The 13,763-nt window shown below is 39.4% G+C and overlaps 1 pseudogene; it reads left to right on the forward strand.

The window, feature by feature from the left end:
- The window catches only part of LOC128648590 (fatty acyl-CoA hydrolase precursor, medium chain-like), a 230,976-nt pseudogene that overhangs the window by 124,230 nt on the left and 92,983 nt on the right, over window positions 1-13,763 (forward strand).

Genomic DNA, 13,763 nt, shown 5'->3' on the forward strand with positions numbered 1-13,763 from the left:
CATTCAAACATGAATTAATGTTCATTTAAAATGTCTAAATTTGGGGGCGGAGCCAGCACTCAAACGAGATGGCTGCACCAGAGTGAGCTCCGTAATCCAGTGGGGGCCAAACCGCTTAATTTGAGAGCAAAAAGAGGAGACTGTACTCACAAAATGCCTGTGAACGAATAAGCATGTAAACAGCTACTTTGGAGGGTATCCCGGAACGGCGAGCAGCAAGGTGAGAGCTGTTTGGAAAAATGTTTACAAGCGCCGTCAGTCAAAACCGGAAGGCCGCATACACGCTCCAGTAAATTTTGCCCGCAGCTAAAAGGAGATAACCCACATGGAAAGTACTTAGTTTAGGGTCTGTAGCTCAATATTCAAAAGCGAGAGACCCAATGTTCCCACGAAATGGCAGGTGAGAAGCACACGTTTATGTTCTGCACATTATATCACTAAAAACAATGCTAGCAGCTAGATCTCTGGCCAAGGGGAAAAGAGACTCTGGTCGGACAGTGTGTATTTTACAGGGAAATAACTCACTGAGCAAAAAGTAAAACTCCTCTCATTACCTGGAGCCCTCACTCGCGCTGCGCTGCAGATCACCATAACTGAATTTAAAGTATGTCACCATTATTAAATAGAGTATGATGATGCGATGGCCCACAGTTTAAGATATTCAACAGACTATTGTGCAACTAGCTACAAGGGATATATTTAAGGAGACGTGTTAGGAGTTGATGGAGGCTATGGGACACTGTAAGCAATAAACGCCCTGATATAACTTTGCAGCTGAGTCTGAATGGAAACTGGAAATATCTATAAACACTCAATAACACCCTCTGCACCTTTTCTATAAAAGAAGCTCATAGGCCACCTCAAGGATTAAGGAAAGGAGTTGGGGGTACTTGTAACAAATACTTCAAAAATTCTGTCACTGGACAATTGGAAGCAAAAGCTGTACTGTAGGGGATCTATTAAAGATGGTTGACTTATGTATGACACTATAGGTAATCCCTACATGTCAAAATCCTATAGATACATCGACACAGGTGCTTGCAGACCCTATATGCAGTAGTACATAGACTAGATCTCTCCCTTGGAGGTGACCTGATACCTGCCTATATAAGTGCTGCCGCCGGCAGAGAGCTGTGGACTATTGAAATATCTCTAAGGAATAAGGAGACTTATACTATTATTGGAGGGAATACCGAGAGCTTGAAGTGCTCTGTGTCACCTGGATAAAAACGGACCGCAAGAGCTACGTGTGATCCTCAGAAGGAAGCATCAGCCTATCAACTACTATATATAGAGAAGGAATCGGCCAACATGTCACCAAAAAAGGGCTCTAAGGAGGTTAACTCTGCAAAGAAAAAGGCGAGTGCAGTACCTTCAGTTAATACATTTTTAAGTGCCTCGAATCATCGCGGACCCTCAATACCCAAGACATAGAGCCTAGACTGAGGAACGAGTCCATGTCTTCGGACTCTGATTCGGAGAGCTTGGGGCAGTCCGTTACAATACCAAAGGCTTTACTGGACTCATTGCCCTCCAAAAAAGACTTTACGTCACTAGTGCAGCAAGTGAAGCAATGCATATGTGAAGAAATTGCAGACGTCAAGAAGGATCTCATAGAGGTAGGACAGAAGGTGGAAAAATTGGAGGAGGATACAGCTCATCAACATACGTCTCTGACTACCTTTTCTGGCCGGCTTTCTCAACAAGATTTAACAATTCAACAGCTAGAAAATAAAAATGATGATCTAGAAAATAGGAGCCGGCGACATATAACGTAGAGGGGTATACCGGAGGAGGTACCACCACAATATTTGGAAACATTTGTGCAGGGTATATTTGGCTACTTAACTGAAAAAGGAGAGGATTCCACTTATGCTCTTTGATAGAGTCCATAGGGCTTTGAGATCCAAACCTTCAGAAGAACAACCCCCTAGGGATGTGATTGTTAAAGTCTCATCAAGGAGATGCTGATGAAAAAGGCACATCAAAAACACCCAATAAAATTTAAAGGCACAAACCTACAATTGTTTGAGGATCTGTCCCCCAGAACTCTACATAAAAGAAGAGACCTAAGACCGCTCACCACTAAGCTATGTCAACAGAATATCCCTTATAGATGGGGACACCCATTCAACCTGCAGATCCAATGGAAGGGCAGAAGAATTTTATGCCAATCTTCAGAGGATATTCCTTCAACTTGTAAAGAGCTGAGACTAGATCTTCCCTTGCTGGCTGAGGGCCGCCTCTAAGATGCCTCTAGATGTATCCAGCAGCAAGGAGATCCCACTCCCCCAGAGGACAGGAGTGGCAAAGAGTCCCATCTCTGAGAAACGACAAGTCCTTTACCAGACAGAATATACGTTAGGCTGCAGGGCAAGAGGCCACTTAGACCATGTATAAGTATATAACCCTTTTTTCCTTTTTTTTTTTTTTTAATTGTCTCCGAGAGTTATTGTCTCAACTGACTGAATTGAGAGTAACAACACTCAGTTAAAATATGCGGGTATGATGCTGTAAAGTTTATTATGGAGTAATTTACTTTCACTACATTTCTGGCTCTAATTTTTTTTTTTTAGGAGCGGTGATCAGTTATTATTTTAGTGCTACTTAAGAACAGGTAAACTTCATATAGTGATAAATGTGGACATCCTAAGATGGACTATGAGAGGCTTATTGCTCTGGGAGGCTCCTTATTGTCAATGTATGTAAGAATATGTGTTAGAAGTTAGATATCTAGTAAACATATGTTCAAATATTACGATGTTTTAAATCTAACAGCTACTTCTCCTTGGTTTGGCCCTCTTGGCAATTCCCCCCCTTTGTATCTTCTTATAGGGCTTTTGTCTGAAAGGCCTTATGTTTCTATATTATTGTTGTTTTAATGTGTTATATGTTTTTTTTTTGTTGTCAAGCCCAGGGATTAAATATGCTAGCTGTACAGCCAAGATGTTTCAGTTGCCTAGGAGCGGTAATAACACAAAATATGAAGGGGTTTAATAGTCCAAACAAGAGAGCCATAGCCCTTCAAGACCTATATAAAAGAGGAGGGAAAATTCTCCTATTACAAGAGACTCATTTTAAATTGAACAGCACACCTAGATATTTTACCACAAAATACACTCAACATTTCCATAATGTTAAACATCAGAAAAAGATTAATGGTGTAAGCATTCTTATCCATAAATCTGTCCCATTTAATGTCCTGCAAATTGATAAAGATAAAGAGGGCAGGTTTTTGTGTATTGTGGGCCTGTTATATGGTAAACCGGTAACACTGGTCAACTTATATGCCCCAAATCAACACCAAGATACGTTTATAAAGCAGGTCTCCCAGAAAATTCTGGATATTTCTAAAGTCCCACTGATTCCTCTACTACATATATTTCGCACAAAGTTTTTAATACATATGGCAGTCCATTAAGTTACTCACTTTGCATGACACTTGGCGGTATTTACACCCCTTAAGAAAGATTATACTTTCTTCTCGCATCCACATACAAGCTATTCCCACTTAGATTACATCTTAACTGACCATATTGCTCTCTCATATATCAAGCAATGTCATATAAAACATACCACATGGTCTGACCACTCATTAGTAGAATGTTTTTTACAATGGCCCTCTATGCCAATTCGGCCCTTTTGCTGGAGACTAGATGACTCTTTGCTTTTAGATCCACAGGGGTTGGAGAAGTATACTAAACAGATGGATACGTACTTTTTGGTTAATGTTATCCCAGACTCTAATCCAGATATGGTGTGGGAGGCACATAAGGCCTATATGAGGGGGTAATTCATTAAAGCCAGGGCGATCAAACAAAGGGCTAATAGGAAAGCTTATTTTTCTCTGGCGAAGGAAGTTTCGAAGTTAGATTACCTAGCAAAAATTAAGCCCAGAGATGAAGCTATACTGCAATCACTTAACGAGAAAAGAAAACAAATAAATGAGCACCTACACATTGAATCTCAAAGAAAACTCCTATTCTTGCAACAGAGGTTCTATGGGGAGAGTAAAAAACAGGAAAGTATTTAGCCAGGGTCCTAAAAAAACAACAAATCAAGTTGTACATACATTCACTCACATCAAACTCTGGATCTCAAATAGAGGACACTGTGACTATTGCTAAGACATTTAATTTTTTTTTATCATAAGCTATATAATATCCATACAGAAAGACCATTAACTACACATAGAGAGACATGCAACAAATATTTGGAGGATATAGCCCCCCCCAAAATTATCGGCAGAGGCGGCACAATCTCTAGAAATACCTATAAGTGTAGAAGAAGTACAGGCAGCGATTTCAGACATGAAACCGAATAAGGCACCAGGGCCTGATGGCTTCACCGCCCTCTATTATAAAACTTTTAAATCCCAGTTAAGTCCCCAGCTGACCTCATTATTTAATTATATCTCTAAAGACCATGTGTTCCCAGACTCAATGCTACAGGCATACATAACAGTCATTCCGAAACCCGGGAAATCTCCCTCTGTACCAGCTAACTACAGACCCATCTCTCTGCTTAATGCAGATATTAAACTCTATGCAAAGATTTTGTCCACAAGGATGAATGAACTGCTACCAACATTGCTTGATGAGGATCAAGTAGGTTTTATACGAAAAAGAGAGGCTAGGGATAATATGGGCAAGGTAGTCACCCTCATGGATCACATCAAATTCACTAAAACTCCAGCTGTTTTTCACTCAACAGATGCGAAAAAGGCATTTGAGAGGCTAGATTGGATTTTTCTCCATTCCACATTAATCAAATTTGGCTTTCCTCCTAAATTCATATCTCAAATTCTAGCCCTATACTCCAATCCCTCAGCACAGATTCGGGTTAATGGTCTCCTGTCGGTTGCCTTTGAGATTCACAATGGGACAAGACAGGGTTGTCCACTGTCCCTATTATTGTTCGTATTGTCCCTGGAACCTCTGGCAGTTAAGCTACCTAATAACTAAAATAAAAGGAATAGAGATTTAAAACAAATCCTATAAGTTGGCTATGTTTGTGGATGACATCTTAATGACTTTGTCCTCCCCTAAGGAGTCCTTGGTACAGGTCCAGAAGGAACTTTTAAAGTATAGAGAAGTATCCAATTGCCTGGTCAACCCCTCTAAGTCGGAGGTGTATCCTATAAATATTTTGGCAGAGGATATGGAGGAACTCAGGACTAGGAGTCCATTTAAAATTAACCCCAATTCATTGAAATATTTGGGCATCCAGTTAACCTCCGATGAGGATAACTTGTGCAAGCTTAATTATGGGAAACTCGTGACTGAGTTTCAATTATTGACCTCCCAGTGGTTGCCCAAACGCAATATTTTGTGGCTCGGTGGGATTGCAGCCGCAAAAATGACGCTATTGCCTAAGGCGTTATATCTCATTCAAGCTTTACCTATTTTTGGTGTATCTAGAGACATCTATAAACTGCAAAAAATATTAAATTCTTATATCTGGCAGGGAAAACCACCTAGGCTATCCCAGAACACCGTTTACTTGGGGGTTCCCAATGAAACCAATACTATTTTTTCAGGCAATCAAGATTGACATGTTTTTTTAATGCTGCTGTTACACATGGATGATAGAAAAAATAGGAATAATGTCCCTTAAGGTAAAATATCTATATGTGCATAGTATTTAGCTAACATCATTTTAAAAGTCATTCCCAGCAGCAAGTATAAGAGGGGAGAGTCTTGGAGGACTATGGATAGTTTCTTGTTGGGCCAGAAAAGAGCTCAGTTGTCTAAGGCAAAATCTTGAAAGACACTGACATAGTTTCGGTGAAGTCAGTGGTGTCTTTGGTTTCTGAGGTGGGATTATCTGGAAGAGAAATGAAGACATAAATTAAGGATGAGCAGAAAGAAAGGATCCAGTTCAAGATTATTCCAAAAACTGTGAAACATCTGGGACCATTAAAAATTACATTTTCTTTCCTATGGCATGGAGAGTCCACAAAACATTCTAATTACTAGTGGGATATTCACTCATGGCCAGCAGAAGGAGGCAAAGAGCAACCCAGCTATAACAATTATGTAACAATATGTACAAGTTATTGTAGGATTGGAATAAATACTGATAGAATAATTCCTATTCCTATTTCAGAATGACACTTTATATGTAGTGCAGGTTTCCTTTCCTGTAAAACATTTAATAAAGCGTATGTTTTAAGAACCACAACTGTATAAATAAGTTACTCTTAGATAAAAATATATTGTGTGTGGTAGATATCATACTTCAACAAATGTTAAGAGAGAACAGTGTGAAGTTGGATATCTTCCTTAATTTAGGTATGCTTCTCAAAGTAATCTATAGCTGATGGGCGCAGCATACACAGCAGATTACTTAAAAGATAGACTTACCAATTCTAAGAATAATGAGGAACAAAATATAGTAAGCTTACTGTGTTTCAGTTGAAAGGAAAGTCAGGAATGGTTCAGAAATAAGTTGCACAAAAGTCCCAGAGTTCAAACTACGGTATAAGGTAGTAATACGTTTTAAATAACATTAATAAGGTACCTTATGAGGAGTTAAATGCAACAGACGAGCTAGCTTACAGGACTCACCCGGTCCGTAGTAAATAGAATGGCGTGTGACGTCACAGCACAAGGTTGCAGCAGGAAGTAGCAGGAAAACCCCTGAAGTGTACAAAGGATCTGTCTTGGACTGACAGCTGGAGATTGCTAACGAGGTCAGCAAGAGTGAGGCTCAGGTTACAGGCTCCAAGGAGGAAAATACCAAGCACTGTAAGGTAACTGGAATGAGTTTAAATAGGGTAAGGCAAATGACAGTCTTAAAGGCACAGTAAACGATAGTAAGTTGTTATATCCTGAAAGGAGAGACAATTATATGACAGAACGCCCCCAACAAGGATTGGCTCCGAAGATTAACACCTGGGCCTATCCGGATTCCGTCTATGAAACTGGGCAACCAACCGAGGTGCCGTGAGATTAGCTGCAGGCTCCCAGGAATCATCCTCAGAAGGATACCCCTTCCAATGAATAAGGTACTGCAGCTCACCTCTGTGTCATCTTGAATCAAGAATGGAGTGGATCTCATATTCATAGTCAGGATCAGTTGGTGTCGAAACTTCAGTATCTACTATATTTCGGGTATGATGATAGGGTTTTAGCAAAGACACGTGGAAGGTTGGGTGCACCTTCATAGTTGACGGCAATTGTAAGGTGACAGCATTGTCATTAACAATGGACTTGATGGAAAAAGGTCCAATAAACAGGGATCCCAGTTTACGGTATGGATAGTTCAGCTTCAAATTTTTGGTAGAGAGCCAAACTTTATCACCAACTGAGTAAGCAGGACCAGTCTTCTTTTCTTATCATAATAAAGTCCTTGAAACAGTTTTGCTTGATCTATATTTTCCTGGACAGATGAAAAGGTTTCCTGAATAGTGTTAACTAAATCATTCACCAATGGACAGATGCTTTCTTCTTTTGAGTCAATGTCGAATGATGGATTGTATCCATAATTTATATAAAATGGAGAATATTTTGTGGTAGAATGTTTAGCGTTATTATACGCGAATTCCATGTAAGGTAAGTAGGTGGTCCAATCATCCTGTTTGGAATTAACATAACAGCAAAGGAATTGTTCAAACCACTGATCGCTACGCTCAGTCTGTCCATTAGTCTGAGGATGAAATGATGTGCTGAATCTGGTTTGGATATTCAATTTCTTACACAACTCAGTCCAGAATTTACTGATGAATTGCGATCCTCGGTCAGATGTAAGACTTTGTGGTAAACCGTGTAATTTGATAACATTATGAAACAATAAGTCTGCGGTCTTTGCAGCTGATGGTAGATTGTTGGTTGGAATAAAGTGTACCATTTTACTGAATAAGTCTGTGATGACTAGAATGGTATTATTGTTAGTGGAGAGTGGTAGCTCAACAATGTAATCAAGAGCTATGTCTGTCCAGGGTCTAGTTGGTGTTGGTAGAGATATTAACTTCCCATAAGGTTGGTTAGTAGTATGCTTCTTAGTGGTACAGATTTTGAAAGATTTGATATAATCTTGTATGTCTTGAGTAAGTTTGGGCCACCAGAAATCTCTTTTTATTAAATCAATGGTTTTATTGACACCCGGATGTCGTGCCAAAGGATTGTCATGATAAGTTTGAAGAATGGATTGTCTGAGAGTGGTTGGAATGTAGACCTTATCCTCATAACAGTAGAGGTCATCCCCCCGTTGATTGAGTTTCAGACTGGGTAATGTTTTATCCAACTGCTGCTGTTGTTTGAATCTTATTGTGGATTCTTGGGTAAGACCAACGATTTGTTCCAAAGGAATGACTGTTTGTTTAAGGTGAGGAATAGAAGGTTTGTCATACATTCGTGATAGAGCGTCAGCTTTTCCGTTTTTTGAGGATGGTCTATAGGTAATTAGGAAGTTGAATCTATTAAAGTATAAGTTCCATCTGGCGTGTCTGGATGTAAGGGTTCTATTAGTTTTAAGGTATTGTAAATTTCGATGGTCTGTGTAGATGAGTATGGGTATCGAAGTACCCTCCAACAGATGTCGCCAGTGTTCTAAAGAGGATTTTATGGCAAGCAATTCCTTCTCACCGATGGCATAATTAAGTTCTGAAGCTTTCATCACCCTGGAATAGAATGCCACTGGATATAAGGGATCCTTTAATGACAATCTTTGTGATAACACTTAACCTATGGCAAAATCCGAGGCGTCAACCTCTAGAACATACTGCAGAAATGGGTTGGGAAATGTTAGGATAGGTGCTGTGGTGAATTGGAGCTTAAGGTTGTCAAAGACTTCTTGAGTTTCTTTAGTCCACTGAAACTTTTGATCAGATTTTGTGAGTTTAACAAGTGGTTTAGTTAGATGGGCAAAGTTCTTAATGAATTTTCAATAAAAATTTGCGAAGCCCATAAATCTTTGCACTTGTTTTTTACTAGTAGGTATTGGCCATTGTTGAATGGTCTGGATTTTAGTAGTTTCTATGTTAATGCCATTGGGGGTGTCACGTAACCTAAAAATGTGATATTATTACTGTGAAAAACACACTTTTCAGGTTTCGCGTACAAGTGATTTTCCCTTAATCGTGTTAAAACCAATCTGACTTGTTTGATATGTTCTGGCAGTGTATTTGAATGTATCAATATATCATTGAGATATATCACTACAAAAATGTCTAGATAATCCTTAAAGATATCGTTAATCAGGAACTGGAAGGTTGCGAGAACGTTACACAGGCCGAATGGCATCACAGTGTACTCGTATAGACCGTATCTTGTACGAAACGCTGTGAGACATTTGTCACCTTCCCAAACTCTGATCAAATTGTACGCCCCTCTAAGATCTAATTTTGTAAAAAACAAAGCCCCCTCAAGTCTCTCAATTAACTTGGAAATTAAGGGTAGAGGATACCTGTTCTTTTTTGGTGCGTAAGTTAAGCTCCCTGTAATCTATGATAGGACGTATACTGTTGTCTTTGTTTTTGACAAAAAACATGCCAGCCCCTGCAGGTGATGTGGAGGGCTTAATGAATCCTTTGCGTAGATTTTCAACTAAATATCCCCTTAAGTATTCTAGTTCTGGTTTCGATAGGGGAAAAATATGTCCACATGGAATATCTGCCCCAGGGAGCAGTTCAATGGGACAATCATACTTCCTGTGGGGGGGGGGGGTAGGTTTTCTGCCTCTTGTTTGCTAAAGACATCATGGAAGTCTGAATACTCGGGAGGTATTATAACAGAGTCAGTGAGTAATAGGTATTTATTAATAGAACATGTGGAGAGACAGTAATCTGAAGTAAATTGAACCTTACATGTCTTCCAGCATATTACCGGGTTATGTAATTTTAACCAGGAAAGTCCAAATATGATTGGATAAATAGGAGAGGGAACTACATCAAAAGTGATCTACTCAGTGTGATTTTCAGATGTGGTGATATGCAGTGGAATTCTTTGGTATTCAATTGGACCAGATTGTAATGGATTCCCATCAATGACACGAAGTGACACAGAAACTGATTTCTTTATTAGTGGAATTTTATTATTTACAGTGTATGAGAAATCAATATAATTAGTGCTGGCACCTGAGTCAATGATAGCTCTGTTATGAAGTGGATTGTTCTCCCACTGTATGAGAAAAGAGAGTGAGTATTGATTAGTATTCACGTTATGTAAATTTAAACAGTATCCATTATTGTTCTTCTTACCCTTTTTCAAGCGGGCTAGAATGTGGCAATCTTTGACAATATGTTCACTTGATCTACAGTACATGCAGAGATTATTCTGTCTGTGACGTAGTTTCTACTGGGGATTAAGTGGTCCTTTGATGACCCCAATCTCCATGGGTTCGTGGGATGTAATTGTAGTAGACTTAGTGTTGTATACTGGTGTTCGTTTTACTACCTGATCCCCTAAATATCTCTCCTGTTTGCGTTCCCTTAATCGTCTGTCTAATGATATACTAAGATTTATTAGACTCTCTAGAGTAGAAGGGGGTTCTACTCGGGCCAACTCATCTTTCAGAGCTTCTGAAAGACCCAACCTAAATTGATTTTTTAAAGATAAATCATTCCACCCAGCATCCTTTGACCATTTTTTGAATTCAGCTATGTAATCCTCTACAGGTCTCTTTAGCTGTCTTAGAGATCTCATAGCATTCTCTGCTGTTTGCTGTTTAAAAGGATCATCATATAATTGTGACATAGCTGAAAAAAATGCATCCAAGGAGTACAGAATGGGGTCATTACTTTCAAAAAATGTATTTGCCCATATGCGTGGCTCTCCCCTTAAATATGATATAATTGTCAGAACTTTAGTATGATCTGAGGGATAAGTTCTGGGTTTTAGTGAAAAAATCAGATAACATGCATTTCTAAATTCTCTGAAATGCTTCCTATCACCTGAGAATGTATCTGGTGCTGAAAGAGTGGGTTCAGGGTTAATATCAACCTTCTGTTTGTCTGCAATTTCTTTAATATACTGTTTTAAAGTTTTATATTTTCTTGTTGCACAGAAGCTAAAGCTTGTGCCATTGACTCAACCTTATCTGTTAAACTTTGAACATGAGTAACCAAATCTACTGGGTTCATTTTTAGGCTTGGTATTATGTAACAATTATGAACAATTATGTAACAATATGTACAAGTTATTGTAGGTTTGGAATAAATACTGATAGAATAATTCCTATTTCAGAATGACACTTTATTAGTGCAGGTTTCCTTTCCTGTAAAACATTTAATATGTTTTAAGAACCACAACTGTAGAAATAAGTTACTCTTAGATAAAAATATATTGTGTGTGGTAGATATCATACTTCAACAAATGTTAAGAGAGAACAGTGTGAAGTTGGATATCTTCCTTAATTTAGGTATGCTTCTCAAAGTAATCTATAGCTGATGGGCGCAGCATACACATCAGATTACTTAAAAGATAGACTTACCAATTCTAAGAATAATGAGGAACAGAATATAGTAAGCTTACTGTGTTTCAGTTGAAAGGAAAGTCAGGAATGGTTCAGAAATAAGTTGCACAAAAGTCCCAGAGTTCACACTACGGTATAAGGTAGTAATACGTTTTAAATAACATTAATAAGGTACCTTATGAGGAGTTAAATGCGACAGATGAGCTAGCTTACAGGACTCACCCGGTCCGTAGTAAATAGAATGGCGTGTGACGTCACAGCACAAGGTTGCAGCAGGAAGTAGCAGGGAAACCCCTGAAGTGTACAAAGGATCTGTCTAGGACTGACAGCTGGAGATTGCTAACGAGGTCAGCAAGAGTGAGGCTCAGGTTACAGGCTCCAAGGAGGAAAATGCCAAGCACTGTAAGGTAACCAGAATGAGTTTAAATAGGGTAAGGCAAATGACTTAAAGGCACAGTAAACGATAGTAAGTTGTTATATCCTGAAAGGAGAGACAATTATATGACACCAGCAGAGCTGTTAAGTATCACTTCCCTTACCCATAATCCCCAGTCATTCTCTTTGCTTTGATCACGAGAGGATGGCAAAGATGGTATCTGAAGATTTCTTTTAAATCCTTTTATGAGTACTTTTCCCTGCAAGCAAGGATTGGGGTCTAGATGTGTCCATGTCAATCTCTTTAGTAAGAGTAATGGTGGCTATTAGCAGTTAGAAGATGGCGAGGTAGTCTTTGCTTTAACTTCTAACATTATTGCTACCCCCATTATAGAAAACCAGGGTTGGTCACTTTGGTCTTTCTTTTCTATAGGTCCCTGAAGGCTTGCGGAAACACGGGGCATCAAGCTCCATACGGAGCTTGATAAATTGACACCTCTGTCTAAATAATAAAACTTTAATGTTGAAAGATAAGATGTCTCTCCCTGAGCATCCTGTCTCTCAGGATAGTGTTATCCTAGCTACACCTCAGCTTTCCCCTCAAGCTTACCAAGCTTCACATGCAGTGCCCTGTGGGTCCTCTCAAACTCCTGGGGTGTTTTTTTCCCTGGGGATTTCGCTGCACAGATTACTTCTGCTGTTTCTGCAGCTTTAGCAGCTTTTCCAAAGGTTTCTGGTAAGCATAAGAGGAAATCTAAATATATTGATGTTAATAAGGCTGACTCTGCTAAGGCTGCATTAGTCAGTTTGTCTCAATTATCTGATGATGATGATGATTCTTTAGTGGCTTCTGAGGGGGAATTGTCAGATTCTAATACTGTAGTGACTAATTCTGCAGAGTTAAGTTAGAACACCTTCAAGGTTTTTTGATGGAGGTTCTTGGTACTTTGGAAGAATCCAACGCTTCTGTTGCGGAGAATCCAAAGAGGTCTAGTAAGCTTAATAGGGTATATGATGTACCCTCATCTGTGGAAGTTTTTCCAGTTCCAGACCGTATGGCAGATATTATAACTCAGGAATGTGATAAACCAGGGAATCCTTTTTCCTAGTCCCCTGTTTTTAAAAAGATGTTTACTGTTGCTAATGCTATTCGTGATTCGTGGTGCACAGTGCCCAAGGTAGAAGGAGCTATCTCTACTCTGGCTAAGATAACTACTATTCCTATTGAAAATAGTTGTTCTTTCAAGGATCCCATGGATAAGAAGCTTGAGGCTTTTTTGAAGAAGATGTACATTCATCAGGGATTACAGTGGCAACCTGTTGCTAGTATTGCTACAGTTGCGGAGGCAACTTCTTATTGGTGCAATTATTTATCTAATCTTATCCTAGAAGTGACTACTATAGAGGAGATCCAAGACAGGATCAAGGCTTTCCAGCTAGCCAATACCTTTATTGGTGATGACAACATGCAAGTTCTTAGGCTGAGTGCTAAGATTTCTGGTTTTACTGTTTTAGCTCACAGAGCTCTGTGGTTAAAATCTTGGTCTGCAGATGGTGCATCCAAGTCCAAGCTTTTATCTCTGCCTTATAAGGCTAAAACCTTTTTTGCACCAGGTCTGGCAGAAATAATTTCGGACATTACAGGTGGAAAGGGTTCTTTCCTACCTCAGGATAAAAATAATAGACCTAAGGGTCGCCAGAATTAAAGTTTCCATTCCTTTCATAACTTTAAGGGGCAGAAATCTTCCTCTTCCAAGTCGGATCATTCCAAGTCTTCTTAGAGGTCCAGTCAGCCTTGGAATAGGGGGAAGCAACATGAAGGGGGGGCCGCCCCCGATCCTGTAGAGAATCAAGTGGGGGGCAGGCTTTCTTTTTTTAGCAGACTTGGATACGCAATGTTCCAGATCCTTCAGCCATAGGTATAGTATCCCACGGTTACAGAATAGGATAAAAATCTTGTCCTCCCAGGGGCA

The sequence above is a fragment of the Bombina bombina genome, chromosome 1 (genome assembly GCF_027579735.1).
Source record: "Bombina bombina isolate aBomBom1 chromosome 1, aBomBom1.pri, whole genome shotgun sequence".
NCBI classification, from domain to species: Eukaryota; Metazoa; Chordata; class Amphibia; order Anura; family Bombinatoridae; genus Bombina; species Bombina bombina.